The sequence below is a fragment of the Eutrema salsugineum genome, unplaced genomic scaffold (genome assembly GCF_000478725.1).
Source record: "Eutrema salsugineum unplaced genomic scaffold, Eutsalg1_0 scaffold_4, whole genome shotgun sequence".
In the NCBI taxonomy this organism is placed as follows: Eukaryota; Viridiplantae; Streptophyta; class Magnoliopsida; order Brassicales; family Brassicaceae; genus Eutrema; species Eutrema salsugineum.
The window spans coordinates 2,777,807-2,795,688 of record NW_006256686.1 but is presented as its reverse complement, the minus strand read 5'-3'; the positions used below and the strand labels follow the sequence as shown (position 1 = coordinate 2,795,688).

At 42.9% G+C, this 17,882-nt stretch overlaps 1 non-coding gene across 1 annotated transcript; it reads right to left on the bottom strand.

Annotated features, from left to right (window-relative positions):
* Positions 1 to 14,415: 14,415 nt before the first annotated feature.
* Positions 14,416 to 14,522, bottom strand: LOC112084718. Its single transcript, XR_002898379.1, has one exon. It is a non-coding gene; the product is annotated as a small nucleolar RNA R71 (small nucleolar RNA).
* Between the last annotated feature and the right edge of the window lie 3,360 nt (positions 14,523 to 17,882).

Here is a 17,882-nt window from a genome sequence, read left to right as displayed (position 1 = left end):
CCCAACAGTTCCCGGACGCACAAAAGAGAGAAAGGAGGCCGGTCAATGAGAAAAGGATGGGTCAAAGCCTTGACTGGTCAAAATAGATCTATTGACCACCAGTCCAAAGGCTTGACTCTACCCCACACTCTCTCTTCCTCACTACAAACCCGAGTTTGCAACTCTCTCTCTCATTTCTCTCCATTGTTTTCACCATATCTCTCTCATTTCTCCACCAAAATTGTTGATTCAAAGAGCTCTGAGCTCGTTTTTGAGTTGTTAACATCATCCTGATTGCATTTTGAACTCGTTGCATCTTAATCCCAAGGTATTTCATCCTGTTAAAACTCATCTCTTTCCATGTTCTTCAATGGTGATTTTTGAACTTTAAGGTGTGGAATCGATTCTGATAGGTTGTTTTAGACCTTGGGATTACTTTTATAAATGCTAGGGTGATAGATATTCTTGGAAAACAGAGCACTTTGTTGGTAATTACTTGTTCTTGAATTTTGAAAATTGTTGCAAGTAATTCATGAAAGAAATCGATTTTCTTTTTAAAGAGATGAATTGGTTTCTTGCTGAGTCCCTGCTTTGCACTCTTGTTTTTGCATTGCTATGAATTTATTTGATTGATTCTTGGCTTGAGAAACTTGTCCATGTGCTGTTGATATCGATTCTTGCAACAATTTTTTTCAAAATTTTGAAGACTTTTGTGCGGCTTAACCATGTACTAACAATATTTTTGGGAATCTCTTGGCAGATGACTGAAAGAACCAACTCTTTGGCCAAGAAGAAGGGCCCTGCATCAAAAGGCAAAGGTTTGGTCTCAGGAACTTCAAAGCCAAGAGACAAAGGTCAGGGTGCAAAGAATACCACAAAGCAAGGAAAGTGTGATCCAGCGCCAAAAAGGACAAGGCCTGAAGGAAGAGCTTTGGTGGTTGCTTCTGGCTCCAAGAAAAAGGGGAAACAGTTGGCTGTGATATCTGAGAGTGAACAGACTGAAAGTGACTCCAGCAGCTCAGCTGGTGGTTCCCAAGGCACCATTGAAGAGGGATCAAAGAAGTTCAAGACAACTGAACCAGAAACACTTGATTATCTGGCTAAGTTTCAGCAGATAGAGATCCAGCAAGGGAGATTCCCTGATTTGGACTTTCTGAAGAAGATTGGCCTCTATGAAGATGTCAAGACTTTGCTTGGGAACATGGGTGTTGAGTCACTTTTGGAGATGAGAGAAATCGCTTATGAACAAGAGTCCCAAGAGTTCTTAGCCTCCTTTGAAGCTTTCATTTACTACCCAAGGGATTCAAGAATCATTCAAGGAGATGGACTTGGACATGTGGAGTTTACTGTGAAAGGGAAGGAGTATTCAGTGTCATTCAGAGAATTGAATAAGATCTTTGGGTTTTCAGCACCTAGAAATGAACTTCTCTCCAACCAGGTCAATCTCAGAAAAGATGAGATCCAACTTCTATGGAGATCAATTGCTTCTGGGAAGTACACAGCTGGAACAGCAAAGGCCTCTTGGATAAGGAACCCAGTTCTGAGATATGTACACAAGATTCTCTCTCACAGCTTTTACTTCAAGATTGATGTTGGAAGAGTTCACAAGGGAGATCTGATGCTTCTTGGTGTAGGGCTGAGACCGCTGATGCCAACACATGAAGATGGGGAACCCTATGAAGGGTATGAATACCCACTTTGCCTTGCATCTCAATTAGCAAGGTCTTTGATGTTCTACAAAAAGTGCATGTGGGGTTCTACTAAGCAAGATGCAAAGCTGACCCATGGATGGGTGGTAACAAAGATCTTGAAAGCCATGGGGTATAGATTCAAGGAGAACAAGGCAAAGATTGATCTGATTAATGAAGCACATTTGTGTAGGATTGGCTTCCTCCAAGGAAGAGTGGGTACCAAGGTAGTCTACAACTTCAAGACACTCATCAGCGAGCCAGCCCAAGTTCTCCTACCCAATCCCTCCATCACCACAGTCCAAGTTAAAAGGAACATTCACTTCTTCTTGCTGAAGGAAGAGCTGTACCATGTCCAAACTGATCCACCAATCCTCACATACAAGCAAGCTTGCAGAGAAGAAGCCTCCAAGGGAAAGAAAGCAACCGCTGAAGATGCTACCACAAGTGCAGCTGGTGCTCAAGACGATGATCTGCCCCCACCTCAAAAACGTCTTGGTGGAAACAGATATCACTTTGATGATTACAACTGGGAGGAACCAGGCACTTCAGGGTTCAGAGCTCAACAGAAGATTGGTATTCTCCAACAATGGTGCAAGTACCAAGACAAAACCATCCACAAGATGGCCAAATGCATCAAGGAGATGAAGAAGAGGATCAAGAAGCTTGAAAACCCTTGCAAAGGTGGAGCTCCAGCACCGGTTTCACCAAGGAACAGAGAGGAAGTTGGGGAGAGTTCCATGAACTGCACAGCCTTGGTCACATATGGAACCACTTGGGTAGATCTTGACTACGGAAGTGATGAAGCCAGCCACCATTCTTGGGAAACACCGTCAGGCCACACATCGAACCCCTCCTACTCATTGGGGTCCGATTTCAACAGCCACTAGGTACCACTCAAAACCTTGTAAATAGCATGTAGATTTTCTTTCTCTTTTGCATTTTGCCTGTTTGCTTTGGTTTCACTTCTTTCTCATACTTTTATAACACAAGGGACTGTGTTATCTAAGTGTGGGGGAGGAGTTTTATCCTTAACTAATCATGTTTTCTATTTTCTTATTTTACACTTTGAGTCTTGAGTCACATTCTAGTTGCATATTCATCTAAGTGCATATAAAAACCAAAAAATGGAAAAATCTGAAAATTTTACACAAAAAAAATGATCATGTAGTTGCATTCTCATTTTTAGGATTGAGTCTAGATTGCATTTGCATGTAGGTTGCATCTTGCAAGGAGTAATGATAGGTTTTCTAGAGAGTACATCACTTTGAGAACTTGAATTGAATATGCTTGTGAATCTTTTTCTGTGCTTGCAAAGTCTGAAATGATTTGAATCTGAGAAGCAAGTTTGAATTGAACTCAACTCTAATTAAGTGGGAACTTTGAACCTGACTTGAAAATATCTTGTGATGCATTGTTTGAAAAAAGCTTGTGGATACCAATATACATACTTGAGCTAGAACCACTGTTTTCACCACTCTTTTCCTTAGCTCAAGTAGCTGAATCCACATCAAGGATCAGTTCCCATACCTTGAACCCATCCTTCTTTTAAGCCAATGTTTGTGTGTGAATTGAAAGGCCACCTTGGATCAAACTTAGCAGAAAGTGTTAGGTTTAGAGCGACAAGGGCAAGTCTCATTGAGTGCTGTGTTCCAACATCAAGGAACTGAGAGTTTTGGCGAGGATTAAGTGTGGGGGAAAAGACTCTTTGGTGAGTGGAAAAAGGTGAGATGAGTGGGAAAGAGAGAGTGAAAATAACTAGGGGAATGAAAGAAAAAGAAGTCAGTCTTGGTGTTTTGAGAAAGTAAGCTCTGGTTTGTTGAAAAGAAAGAGTCTAGTCTCTAAGTGAAAAAGGAAGAAAAGAAGCCAAAGGCTCAAATGTTTTGTTAAGAAAGAAAGAAGAGGCTAGAAGTTGTAAAAGAAAAAGAGCTGTGTAAAGTTTGAGTTCCAAGACTTGAGAGGAAAAGTGAAAAGTGAATCCCCTAGTGAGAGGAAAATGAGAATGAAAAGTGAGGATTTTTGAGCAAGTGAGGAAGCTTTGAGTAGAGGGTGGGGTGTGATGAGTCTTAGCCCTTGTATGCATAGGTTGCTTTTTACCTTTAGCATTCTGCCAAAGTTTGATCATTCATAGAGAGATCCCTTTGCTGCATTTAACCCACTTGAACACTGATGAGATCATTTTAATCTCATAGCCTCTCCCTAGCCAAGCCAGCTTGTTTAAACCTTGCATCATGAGATCCACCTGATAAAAGCTTAATGAATGTGAAAGAGTTGAGAGAGAGATGAACTTGTGGAGATTCCTTGCTGAGTTGATATATATCTGAGTATGACTTTGCATTGCATAATTGAGCATGAACTTGAGTTCTCATTGTGATCACTTCTCTCAAAAAGAAAATGTGAACTCCCATTGCATACAACCTCTTTCTCTCATTTGCTCTTTTTGCTTGAGGACAAGCAAAGGACAAGTGTGGGGGAGTTGATATGTTCATAATTTGCATCATTTAGGTTGCATAAATCATTCCAAATTATGTTTTATTTCATGCATTTTACGTCCTTAGGGTTTGTTTTAGAACTTAGGAGATGCATTAGGTCCCAATGAGTATATTGCATGTTTTGAGTGTCTATCAGGTGAATATGGAGCTGAAAATATGAATCCAGGAGGTGGAATGGTGAGCAAAGCTTGAAAAAAAGTGGAAAATTGGGTCCTGGGAGATTACCGGCCATTCTCGCTGGCCAGGAAGGTTTTACCGGCCATTTCCATGTACCGCGGGAAGCTTTACCGGCCATTTTCATGTACCGCGAATGAAGTGTATCGGCCAAAATCTCCGGGTATGAACGTGTCTCAGAAATCGCCTGTCCGGGGAGCCTTCCGGTCCGATTCAGACGGCGGGTGCTTCATAGAAGTTGGAGAGCATTGCATCACGGTCTCGTAGCAAGTGGAATCGTGAAATTCGGACGCGTGAGCAGAGAGATAAGCTTGTCGGAAGGAACCCCAGTCTCGCAGGTATTCCGGACCGAGCAGATCAGTCCTAAAGGATGCGAAGGACGGTGCACGTCCAGGCCGATTTAGTTTTCGGGTCCTTCATGAGAACCAGAGACATTTGAGTCTTCTTTCCAGAACGTCCAAGATCATTCAATTCGGATCTATGAGCAGATAGATACGGTCTCCGGAATGGACACATGTCTAAACGCCTCTCTCTGGTCGTGTACATGCACTGCAAAGATGTGCCCTCCAGGAAGCCTTACACTTCCCAAGCACCGAAGCTTCCTTCACCAAAGTTGGAGATAAAAGAGTCCTCTGTCTTCTGCGACCGAAATCATTCAATTCGGACAAGTCTCATAGGAGTTACACTCTCCGGAATGCGAAGTGGTCTAAGCTGCTCTGGATGCTGCGAGAGGGTCTTGCGACTTGGTTAGCCCGCAGGCCTGAAGATGAACGCCTGAATGCTGATGCTGCGAGTTGATATGTGCGGGTAAACTATCACTGGAAGAGGTCTGAAGCTCAAGAGCAAGAGAAATGCTAAGTCCACAATCGTGCGACTTAGGCATGCGAGTTAGCCGCGCCTGGAACTATGCCGCACGATCACTCGCAAATCACTCCGACTTGAGCCTGCGACCTAGTTGCAATAGAGACCAACCCGCACAGTTTGTACATTCCCCAGAAACCGCCTTAGCCCTGCGAGTTGGAGAGGAAGGAGACCAAGCCGCAGCAACACTCGCAAAACACTCCTACTTAGGCGTGCGGCTAAGACAAGGCGATTCAGGCTTCACAAGACAAGTCTTCATCTACTGCGACTTAGGTGTGCGACTTGGGACATACTGGACTGACCCGCAGTAATTCTCACTTTATCCATTAAAGCCGGGTCAGGACCCGGTTTGTTCCGGGCTGACCCGGTTCGTTTTTAAGGAAGTATAAATACTTTTTAGGTTTTTTTTGGGAGAGGACTAAGTTTTATTCCCTTTGTCTCTTGCCTCTTTGGTGAAAAAGACTCCATTAAGAAGAGAAATATCTATATTTGAGTGTTTAATGAAGAGAGTTTAAGGAGATCTGGGTGTTTGAAGCTGTTTTCTTTTGAATCTATCATCTCCATCTCCATTTCTTATCATTAATCATGCTAATCTTCTCAACTTGGAAAGGTTTAAGAGAGATTAGTATGATTAGTAAGTAGTCACCTTAATTAGGTTCTAGATGTGTAGGTTAGGGTGCTAAAGTGTTAGATTAGGGGTGCTTAGGGCTAGATTCATTGATTCATCTCTCTAAACAGCTGTTCTATATGCTAGATCCTTGATAATCACGTGAGATCTAGATTCTGGGAATTTCATGCACCAAAAGTGTTTGATGAAATTCCTGAAAGAGTTGTGTTAGAGGTTTAAGTAATTTTTCATCATGGGAATGATTTGTTAAATGCTTGAATGATCATTAAGAACTGTTTATTAATGCATATTGATTCATATTTCACAAATGGGAATTTAGTTTGAAAATGGATTAGTATAGGGGTTAATACCTTCATGAGAGGATTAACCTAGATTAGAGTTCTTAATCACTTGAATCATGTCTCATCATTGTCATCAGCATCTCTAGTTTAACACCAAAGCACCCTGACCAACTATCATGTCTAGAATCTCATGCCTCCATCATATCATATTCACATCATATCATTTGTCATTGTCATTAGTCTTTAATCCTGTTTATGTTTATAGTTTTCTCTAGATTAATCAAAACCCGCTCTTGTTTGCTTGAATTAAGAACTTGATCATATAGCTTAGTGTCTAACACCACATCTGGATTGATTAACCTCTTTGTGCTACATTGACAAGGGGATTGATAGCCCTGAGACCTTAAAAAGTCTTGTCTATCAAGAGGCGAGTTGTTCAAAAAGCTTTATGAGACGGCCCGCGACAACATTGAGAAGAAGACCGATGGTTACAAGATAGCCGCGGACAAAGGTCGAAAAGAGGTCACCTTTGAACTAGGAGACTGGGTGTGGTTGCACATGAGGCCTGAAAGATTCCCTAATCAATGTGCCTCCAAGCTCGCACCAAGAGGAGATGGACCGTTCAAAGTCTTAAGCAAAATCAACGACAATGCTTACCATCTTTATTTGCCAGGTGAGTTTAACATTTCTCACACTTTCAATGTTGCTGATCTGTCTTATTTTGATGCAGGTGAAGAAGTTTTGGGGTCAAAACCTTTTGAATAGGGAGGGAATGATGTGGACATCGACCCTAACGACCCATCAAGCATCAAGACGCACATGACGGAGGTCCAAGACAAGGCCATGACTCGGTCCAAGATCAAACAGATGAGGAATAGATACAAGAAGGCACTACACGTCTTTATAAACTCATTGGACCCAAACGGCCCCCTGTTACCGGATCTACAAGTCATACACAGTTTAAACAACCTTTGCGGCCAAATCGGGCCCGAGAACATGACTCAAGGAGAAGACAAACCAGACCATCGATTCTCAAAAGGCCAATGTGACATCTCTTGACTAACTTTTGATTTAAAAGCTAACAGTCCGAGTAGAATTTCTTTTACAGGCTTAAAACTTAAAGAACTTGGAGATAGCCCAAAAATAGCCGATGCGCGAGAACTTTTAGCCAATGCGCGAGAACTTTTAACCGAGGAAATGAAGCCTCAACGGCAAGACCACCCTGACGATAGCATTGACCGAACTGGAGCTGACATTCCTCGACCAAAATCATCTCCTGAAGCCAACGCTCAAGACAGAATTGAATTCCAATGAACAGAACAAGAGATTGCCGATGCCACACTCGTTTTAGCCGAGAAATGTCATGCAACACAGGCCGAGCCACCAGACGATCTAGAAATGACCAACAAAGGTAATTACTCTCGACCAAGTACATATTATAAGACTAATGCATGTCGAATTCTAGCAGGCGAACATACAGATTTGGAGTTGTTTCACAACACACCATGTGGACGCGATAACGAGCTAACCGAGGCCGAGCGACTAGCCATTCAAGAAGCAAGAGTCTTAGAGCTATAGGAACACGAAGATCAAGATTCTCCGGGACTAGAAGACGCCTCAAGCGACCCAAGCCACAGCAGGCCAATACAGGACACTTCAATAAACGCCGCGGCCGCACACCACACCAAATGAGCCGCGCCACCCCAAGGTAAGTGTTTCAATTATTTTATTGTGCTTGCAGGAGGAGCCAACATCTCCAGCGACTAAGTGTCAGAGTTAAACGAGTCACGTCGTGTAGTTTAAGTCTTTTATTTCAAACTTTCCATTTTTTATAATAGATGAAATGATGAGCTTTGTTTCGTAGAATAGGTATGTTTTTTTGAGTTTTTAATTAGTCCTGTTGTTTTGAGTCAAGAATCGAACCCTAGAAGGTCCAAGCTGACGAACCAGTTTATAAGTTTCTTTTGCAGCATTGTAGTCCGCAGACTTTTTCCCTATATCAATAAAATATCAAACTTTCTTCAAAGTTTACCCGAGAAGCGATTTCACGTTGTTCTTGGTTTGTTTGTGCGATTCAAACAAGCTTTGAGCCTTCACCGTATTAGAGACTGACCATCCCTCTGTGTTGTGAACTCACGCCGCCATCACACCCCGTTTAAATCCCAAACGAGAGGGCGACCGCCTGCATGTCAGATCATCCATCTTCGATCACCACAAGAGCTAAGGAGAGGGTGAACGCCTGTCTTAGTTCCCACCTGTATCCTCAGAGTGAGAGTCACCACCGGTTCTTACATCAGAGCTCCTCCTTGGACTCTGATGATGATGTTTTCACTCTTTTTTCTCCTCCTCTTTCGCATCCTCCTCCTTCTCCTACTACGTTGGTGTCTCCATATGTGCTAAGGTGAGGACTTGTTGCCTCTCACTCTCTTTCAAAAGCATGCTTTAACTGTTTTGATTAATCTCTTCTTAAACTAAAGCTTTCCGCTAAACTAGCTACTTGATTTGTTTAGTGTTCTGATTGTTTATTAATCTGAATATATTCTGTATACCACCTTCGGTATCTCCTTAGATTTGCTGTTAGGCTATTTAGATCCAATACTAGGGTTATGATTATGTTGATTGTTGCTTTATTCATATGTTTCCGGAATATGGACCTGAGATCTGTGAAACTCTAAACCATGGAATTGATTGTTTACTTGTTTGTTATCATCCTATCGTTAAAACTTGGTATCTGAGTCATGATTGTGAGTTCTGAATCTAGAGTGATGAAAATAATGAGGATGTAATCCGGTATTGTATAGAATGATGCTTTACAAATGATAGATATCCATCATATGGAGATCCCATGTGGTGTGAATTTATTTGCTGGACTGTTGGCTACCTATAGGGGGCATCAGTTTTAAAGGTCGGGAGGTAATGACAAACCTCAAGAATGTATGTGTGACCCTAGTGTGATGGCAGGCCGATTTATCTGATCTTTCGGGAAGGTGGGGTTGGCTGTCATAAGTGGAGGAATGAAGTATTTTTGGGATATAGATCACCTTTGGGTGTGGTGGATGATAACACTGGTTTTTGACTATTTTTATGGATCCCCTTAATATCTTTTGCATGTGTTTTTACTTCATTTTCAAAGGTTTTCAAAGGATTTCTATGTTTTTACATTTTAAAAGACTTTTCAGGTAATTTGGGAGAAAGATGTGCAAATTGGAATAAAAAGACTCTTTTGGATAAATTCAGACCGTCAGAATTCTCAAGCAGATATGAAGACCTTATCACCGTCTGATCATCCCCAAAATTGGATACTTAATAGAAGACTCAACCAGCTCTCAAATGCACTTGGTTTGGAGACATTCCAACGGTTGAATCTCAAGATATTCCATTTTCCTTGAAGACATTTGAAGACGGCCAGTAAGCTACGGGATCGCAACCAACAAGCCATTTACCACGGCTAAAGCCACGCGACCACGGCCAGAGCCACGATACTGCGTCCAAGCACTCATTCACAACGGTCACGCCTCATGCGACCGTGGCCAGCCATCTCTGACTTAAGAAACCCAATCCTGAAGCCCAAGTCATTTCCAAGTCTCAATTCTGAAACTCTAGATGCCCTAGAGTATTGAAGACTATAAATACTTGTCATTTATGTCGTTTTTACATATCTCCTCCATACGTTTTACAGAGACAGAGAAGATTTCTCAACCTTGAGTTCATCAATAGAGAAGCTTTCTTCTACCTCTTTTCTTTACTGTTTTTGATTGCTTTCATTAAAACCAATGATAATGTCGACCTCAGCTATGTCTGAGTAGATCCCGAGTTGGGCATAGGGTTCCTGAAAATGGGCTCTTATAATTGAATAAGACATCTAGGTTTCTAGATTTGAGATTTTATTTTATGTTCTTTGTTTATTTTTGTTTCTAATGCGTGTATGCTTGATTGATCACCTAGCGTCTGATCTAGATAGTTATTGTTGCGAAATTTTTCATTACGTGTCTGACCTAGAATGTAACGGACGATTCAACTATAGGAGTGGAAACCTACCTATGTGTGAGTTGTGAGTATTGACGAATTCTATACAAGTTCCTGCATTTTCTCCCTTCCAGGGCCAGAGTGGAAACCAACTGGTCAAGGTTGCGAGAGACAGTTGGTTATGATCACGACAGTGACGTAGTCATATTGCCGTACTCTAGCTCTAGAACCCTAGATATTTCGATATCCACCAATCTTAATCTATAGCCTTAGTTGTTAAAATCGATTATAATCCTCATAGAGTTCCCGAAAGTCCAGCATTTTTAATAACTGTTTACAACCTAATCGATATTTACCTGCTTTCTTAGATCTGCATTTTTACTCGCTTTCATTCGAATTCCTGCTTGCTTAATTTACTTCCATTTGATTATTCACTTGCTTTCTTAGGATATATTTATTTGATTTCTGTAGTTTTAGTTTAATCTGTGCATTTGTTTCTTAAAAATCATTTAGTCTAGACGTAAACTTAGAAACCATAGAAAAATATTCGGCACACTAATCTTTGTGCATTTGATCCCTAAGTACTACAACTGATTAGCTGTGCACTTGCGGCTTTCATTTGTTTCTTATTAGGGTAAAACATGACACCCCCACATACACCACATCAAGTTTTTGGCGCCATTGCCGCGGATTTGTTTTGCTGCCTTTTTATTTTTCTTGTTCTAATTTCTGTTCTAGACATCTGATCTCTAGTTCCTTCTTTAGTTACTGAAATCTTTTTATCTTCTTTTGTTTTTCTATATCTCTAGGGAAGTGAATACCAGGCGCAAACCTGCAGCAAACATTCCGATTCTAGACGAGATTGACAGACAAGAAAGAGAACTTTGAAGACTTAAATGAACGCAAGGAATGGCCGACAACGAACAACCTGGAGATCCTGTAAACCGAAACATTAATGAAGACCATGAAGGATCCAATCATGGTCACGGCCGAGAGGATGATCATAGCGTAGATGATTGATATGTCTATATTTTACATCATTTAGATTGCATTATAGAGTCCTCATCATGTGTTTTCTCATGTAAATTGAGTCTTTAGGCGTCAAAATAGGACTTAGGGCTTGCATTAAGTCCCAAAGAGTTTTGCATGTTTTTGAAGTCTTTATCAGGAGCTTTGGAGACCAATTGGAGCCTAAGAAGAGGAACAGAAAAGAAAACGGTGAAGAAAAGGGTCAAAAATGGTGGAAACCGCTTGGAGGAATTTCTCGGCCAAATCTCGTACCGGCTGGTCGGAAACCTCGGCCAAAATGTTTACCGGATGCTCATTACCGGCCAAAAACCTTACTGATCGGCCAGAATCGAGTATCGAGTGCGAAAATACCACGGGACAAGTTTTTGACCGAGGCAAGGATTTTTACAACCAAAAAGCTTACCGCGGTACACAGCCCTCGGCCATTTTCCTTACTGCGGGAAGGTTTTTACGACCAAAAGTTGTCTTTGCCCGCGCAATTCAGAGATCAGCAATCCGGGGAACCTTCCGGTCCGAATCAGTTGGCGGGGTCTTCATCAAAGTTGGATAGAATCAAGCAAAGATTCCAGAGAAGTTAGAATCATCCAATTCGGACCAGTTAGGAGAAAGATACAGCTTCCGGAAGATGCACCAGCATTACGCGCATCCGAGAACCGAACGGCGGATTCCAAAAATCACGGCGGACGGAGCCTTTCCGGACCAAACTAGCCTGCCCTGTCTTCATCAAATTCTGAGATCTATGAAGTAACTTCTCAGAACAGTTGGAATCGCTCAGTTCGGAGCAGTGGTTCAAAAGATAAGGTCTCCGGAGTTCACAGTGGTTCAAAAGCTTATTTTCCGGTGAATCCGATGCGGTGCAAAGATGTGAAATCCAGGAAACCTTCCACTTCCCAAGCTCCAACGGTCCCTTCACCAAAGTTCGATTTTATTGAGCCATCTTGACTGTGGAACTGGTTCCAGAGCAATTGGAGTCGTGTGCTGAAAGTTACTGCTTCAGGAAGGTGACATGGTCGATACAAGCCTAAATGAGTTGCGATACGCGCTAAGTGTTTTCACAAGCCTCGGTATCTTTACCTTGGCATCACTCAAGTCGAGGCTCATATCTTGGAAGTATTCTGGACTAGACCTCGTGCCAAAGCCTTGGCATGATTAGATCGAGGCATGCATACGTAAGAACTGAAGACTGGAAACGACTAAGTGTTGAAAGTACACCTCGGTGTAATGACCTCGGCGTGCATGCCGGACTGTGTTCTCCCAAGCACCTCGACATCATGACCCCTCGACATTTTATCCCGAGGTCCCTTGTCACGAACCCAGAATCAAGAACAGAATGGCTCAAGAACACACACGTGAGGATGGATCAAAGACTAGGGTTCATGCATGTTCTTGACGTGTTCTTCACGAGATCTTCATCTGGATCCTGATTCACGTGCACACCTCGGCATGAAGACCCGGCTTCACTTTCCGACACACCGTGGCACTCACCCATCAACCCAAGGAAGCGGTTCAGTACCCGGTTTGTTCCGGGCTGACCCGCGACACTTTCCTTTTACTATAAATACATTTTAGGACCAAAAACCTAATCATCATATCTTTTATCTCCAATTACGTTTAAGAACTTGCCTCTTTTGTGAAACCAGATTAATCTAATCCGATATCTCGTTTTTGCATCTGAATCTTGTTCTTTCTTTATTCTTGTTTTATTATCAGCATTAAACTCCTAATCATGACCAGCTACACGTCTTGCAAAGGACTTAGTGAGCTCGTTATGATCAGTGAGTAGTCGTTTAAGCGACTTTAGATAAGTAGATTAGGGTGCTTTCAAGATAGATTAGTGGGTTTAGGTGTCTAGTCTTGCATGTTTCATTTATTTAACCGACGAGATCTCTAGGCTGGACCCAAGCATATCACTTGAGGTTCAGATCTGAGGCATATCTCGCATCAAAAGTGTTTGTAGAAATGTCTGAACCACTCGGTTAAAGGTTTAAGAGTCTTTCATCGCGAGAGTGATAGTTTGTTCTCTTAAAAGACATATTTGAACTGAATCTTATTGCTGATTGATTCGTGCTTCTCAAAAGACATTTTGGTATGAAGGAGGATCAGTTTAGATGTTTGATACTTTCATGAGAAGATTAACATGCCTTGAGTTCAAAGTTAAATGAAATCGCTTGACAAAATAATTCATTAACCCATTAGTTTAGCTTGGAAGCACCCGAGTCGATTATCTTGTCTAGAGTCTCTTCCCTTATCGCATATTATCATCATCTGAATCACCTGTTTGTTGTTTGCATCTTGATTAGTTTAAATTTCTGCTTTTATTTAATTTTATTGCTTATTTGCCTGTTAATCATCGTCACCAAACTTTTATCCTCTTGTCTTGACTTAAGTGAACAAATGACATAGGCTAGTGTCTCGTTTACAAGCTTGGTTTGACACCCCTTATACTACTTTGACAAGGGGATTGATAACCCTTCTGAGAGCCCCAAAACTCTTAGTTATCAATTGGCGCCGTTGCCAACTTGTAGGAGCATTATCCTCTTGTTTGTTCTTAAGATCAACAATTTACTTTCTTTTGTTTTACTGATTCTTTTGCAAGTTCTTGTTTTGTTTTCAGGTGCATGAATACCAGGTCTCGGAGCACAGGATCGCTTTTCCCATACGACGATAACATCAACAGATTAGAAAGGCGAGCTCGCGAGAGAGAACGGCACTTTGACAGACTTGGAATGGCAGAACAACAGCGAATGGAGCAACAGGCTCAGGCGGCCGAGCACCAAGCTCAGGCTAATCAGGCGCAGGCAGGAAGAAATGAACAACAAGCCTATGTTAATCAGCAACAGGCTCAAAGAAACGAACGGCTTGCTCAGCAAAACCAACACCAAGCGAACAGAAATGAGCAACAAGCCCATCATGTTCATCCGCCACCGCCACAAGTTCAGAGACAACACCCTCCAATTTGTGTTGGAGAGAATGACCGAGCTAATGCGCACCAATACCGAGCTGGGATTCAAGCTCCACCAGTTCAAAACAACAACTTTGAAGTTAAAGCTTCCCTGCTCAATATGGTGCAAAACTCCAAGTTCCACGGTCTGGCTGGAGAAGATCCTCTCGAGCATCTAGATCAATTTGATCGGGTTTGCGACTTAACCAAGATAAATGGCGTCTCCAAAGATAGCTTCAAGCTACGCTTGTTCCCTTTCAGCCTCGGTGATAAAGCACACCAGTGGGAAAAGAATATACCGAGGGGCTCTATACAAACCTGGGAGCAGTGTAAACTGGCGTTCTTATCAAAGTTCTTTTCCACATCACGCACGGCTAAGCTCAGGAATCAGATCTCAAGTTTCACGCAGCACAACAACGAGAGCTTTAGTGAGGCTTAGGAACGGTTTAGGAGCTATACTAACCAATGCCCATACCACGGCTTCTCAGAGGCATCCCTCTTGAGTACTTTATACCGAGGTGCACTCCCCAAGATCAGAAACCAACTCGACACAGCTTCAAATGGAAATTTTCTTGGGAAAGAGATCAATGCAGCAATGGAACTAGTCGAGAACCTAGCCATGTCCAATGACACATATGGAGAGGACTTTGATAGAGCAAACCGTACAGAGGGATCTAGTGATGAACAGTGTATGAAAAAGGATATAAGAGAGCTTCAGAGCAAGCTTGACAAGGTTTTGATGGCAACTCAAAACCCAATACACTTTGTAGGCGAGTTTGATGAGCAAGGGCCAAGTTTTGACAATGTTAATGAAGATGGTCTAACTCAGGAGGAGCTGAACTACATAGGGAATCAGCAGAGGTATCAACGGTTTAACAACCACGGCAATAACCCCAACCTCTCTTATCGAAACCCGAATGTAGCTAACCCTCAAGACCAAGTGTACCCTGCTCAACAACACCAAAGCTATGCTCCAAAAACCCCTTTTCCGAATAACTTCCAGCCCAAGCAACAGTTCAGTGGGCAGCAGCACGGCTACACTCAGCAGAATCAAGCAGCTCAGGGTAACAACTTCAACAACCAACCGCAGCAACACAAGTTTCCACCAGGGTTCAATCCGCAGCCGATGCGTAATCAACAACAGATTCAGGGAACGGGTCAGAATCAGATGGAGAACGATGTCTGTGGGATATTACAGCAACTGTTACAGGGCCAGCAAAGGGTTGAGAGCCAGCACGCGACAATGCAGCAAGATATCAGGGAGCTTAAGCAAAATCAGACATCTACATCATCAAGAGGCCCGGCTTTACCAGGTAAACCGGAGCCGAACCCTAAAGAGTATGTGAACGCCATCACATTGAGGAGTGGTAAGGAATTACAAACTCCAACGCCTAAGACAAAGCTCATTGAGGCCAATGAGCAACTAGAGGGGGAGGCAGCCTCGGATGATGCGCATAAAGAAGAGGTCTTAGAGAAGGAACCGATCAAGGACAAAGGAAAAGAGGTGGAAAAGACAACCGAGCTTGAGAAGCCCTATGTTCCACCACCACCTTATCAACCCAAGATCCCGTTCCCAGGGCGTTTCAAAAAGAAAATCTTAGACAAAGCCAAGGCGGTCTTTGAGAAACACTTGGAGAACACGCAACTCACCTTACCCATTATAGATACTTTCTTAGCTATACCCCAGCTTGGGAAGTTTCTAAAGGACGCGATCCTCAACAAGACAAAGGAGCTCCAGGGTATGGTGATACTGAGTCATGAGTGCAGCGCAATAATACAAAGGAGATCTATACCAAGGAAGCTATCCGATCCGGGCAGCTTTACTTTGCCGTGTACTTTAGGTCACCTGAAGTTCTCAAACTGTTTATGTGACCTTGGAGCTTCTGTGAGCTTAATGCCTTACACAGTGGCCAAGAGATTGGGATACAAAAGCTACAAGCCGGCCAAGATCTCTCTTGTATTAGCTGATAGATCGGTTAGATTACCGGTGGGGTTGCTTGAGGATCTACCTTTGAGGATCGGTGAGATAGAAATCCCCACGGACTTCATAGTTCTTGAGATGGACGAGGAACCATTAGACCCTATCATCTTGGGCCGACCGTTCTTGGCGACCGCATGAGCCATAATAGATGTGAGAGGAGGAATGATTGAACTACACATCGGTTCCGAGACTATGAAGTTCAATGTGAAGGAGATGATGAAGAAACCGACCATTGGAGGTCAGGTTTTCTATGTGGAGGTAATGGAGGAGCTAGCTGATGAGCTCCTTGAAGAGTTGAACGCAGAGGATCCGTTACAAGTGGTCTTAACACGGGAACAAAGCGAGCACAGGTACTTGAGCGAGGAAAGCAAGGTGTACAAGCTTCTTTTGGACCAACCGAAGGAACTTGGAGCTGAGGCGAGGTTTTTGGAGCTCAGGAAGAGTGGCCTCGACATTTCAGACAACGAGGGATCCACGGGAACAGAGGAGACACCTCGGGATATCATGGCCGTGACAGTTTGTGCCGAGGCCGATGGTATACCCCGCGGGAACAAGGAAAAGGCCGAGGAAGCTGTTCAGGGCCAATGCAGCTTTGATGCCGATTGGAATGAGGCAGACGCACCCCCTGTTGAGCTCAAGCCTCTACCAACAGGGCTCAGGTATGCGTTCTTAGGTCTAAACTCTACTTTCCCTGTGATCATAAACGATAACTTGCTTGAGCATGAGGAACATGCATTACTTAATGAAATAAGGAAATTCAGGAGAGCCATAGGGTATTCCTTGGCTGATATTAGAGGGATCTCTCCTGATATATGCACCCATAGGATCCACCTGGAGGACCAAGCCATGTCTTCTATTGAGCACCAACGTCGACCTAACCCGAACCTCAAAGAGGTAGTTAAGAAGGAGATACTAAAGCTCCTTGAGGCAGGGATAATATATCCAATCTCTGACTCTCGGTGGGTATCTCCTGTACACGTTGTGCCCAAGAAAGGTGGGATCACGGTGGTGAAAAATGATAAGGATGAACTCATAGCCCAAAGAACTATAACCGGCCATCGCATGTGCATTGACTATAGGAAATTGAATTCTGCATCAAGAAAAGATCATTTCCCTTTACCATTCATTGATCAAATGCTTGAACGGTTAGCTAATCATCCTTATTTCTGTTTTCTCGATGGATACTCTGGATTCTTCCAAATACCAATAGATCCAAGAGACCAAGAGAAAACCACATTCACCTGCCCTTATGGCACTTATGCTTATAGAAGAATGCCATTCGGTTTGTGTAATGCACCGGCCAGTTTTCAAAGATGTATGATGCACATTTTCTCTGATCTAATTGAAGAGAAAGTTGAGGTGTTTATGGATGACTTCTCCGTATACGGCTCCTCTTTCTCCGAATGTCTTGCTAATCTTTCTCAGGTTCTCAAGCGATGTGAGGAGCATAGGCTTGTCTTGAACTGGGAGAAGTGTCATTTCATGGTCCAAGAAGGCATTGTCTTGGGACACAAGGTATCAGAGAAAGGCATCGAGGTGGATAAGGCCAAGATCGAGGTGATGGTGAACTTACAAGCCCCGAATTCTGTGAAAGGAATAAGAAGCTTCCTTGGCCACGCTGGGTTCTATAGACGGTTCATCAAGGATTTCTCCAAGATAGCCAGGCCCTTGACCAGGTTATTGTGCAAAGAAGTGGATTTCAACTTTGATGAAGAATGTGAGGAAGCGTTCAAGAGAATCAAAGAGGCTTTGATCAGTGCACCGATTGTACAAGCCCCTGATTGGTCTCTACCATTTGAAGTGATGACCGATGCATCTGATTATGCTGTAGGAGCTGTCTTGGGGCAGAAGAAAGATAAAAA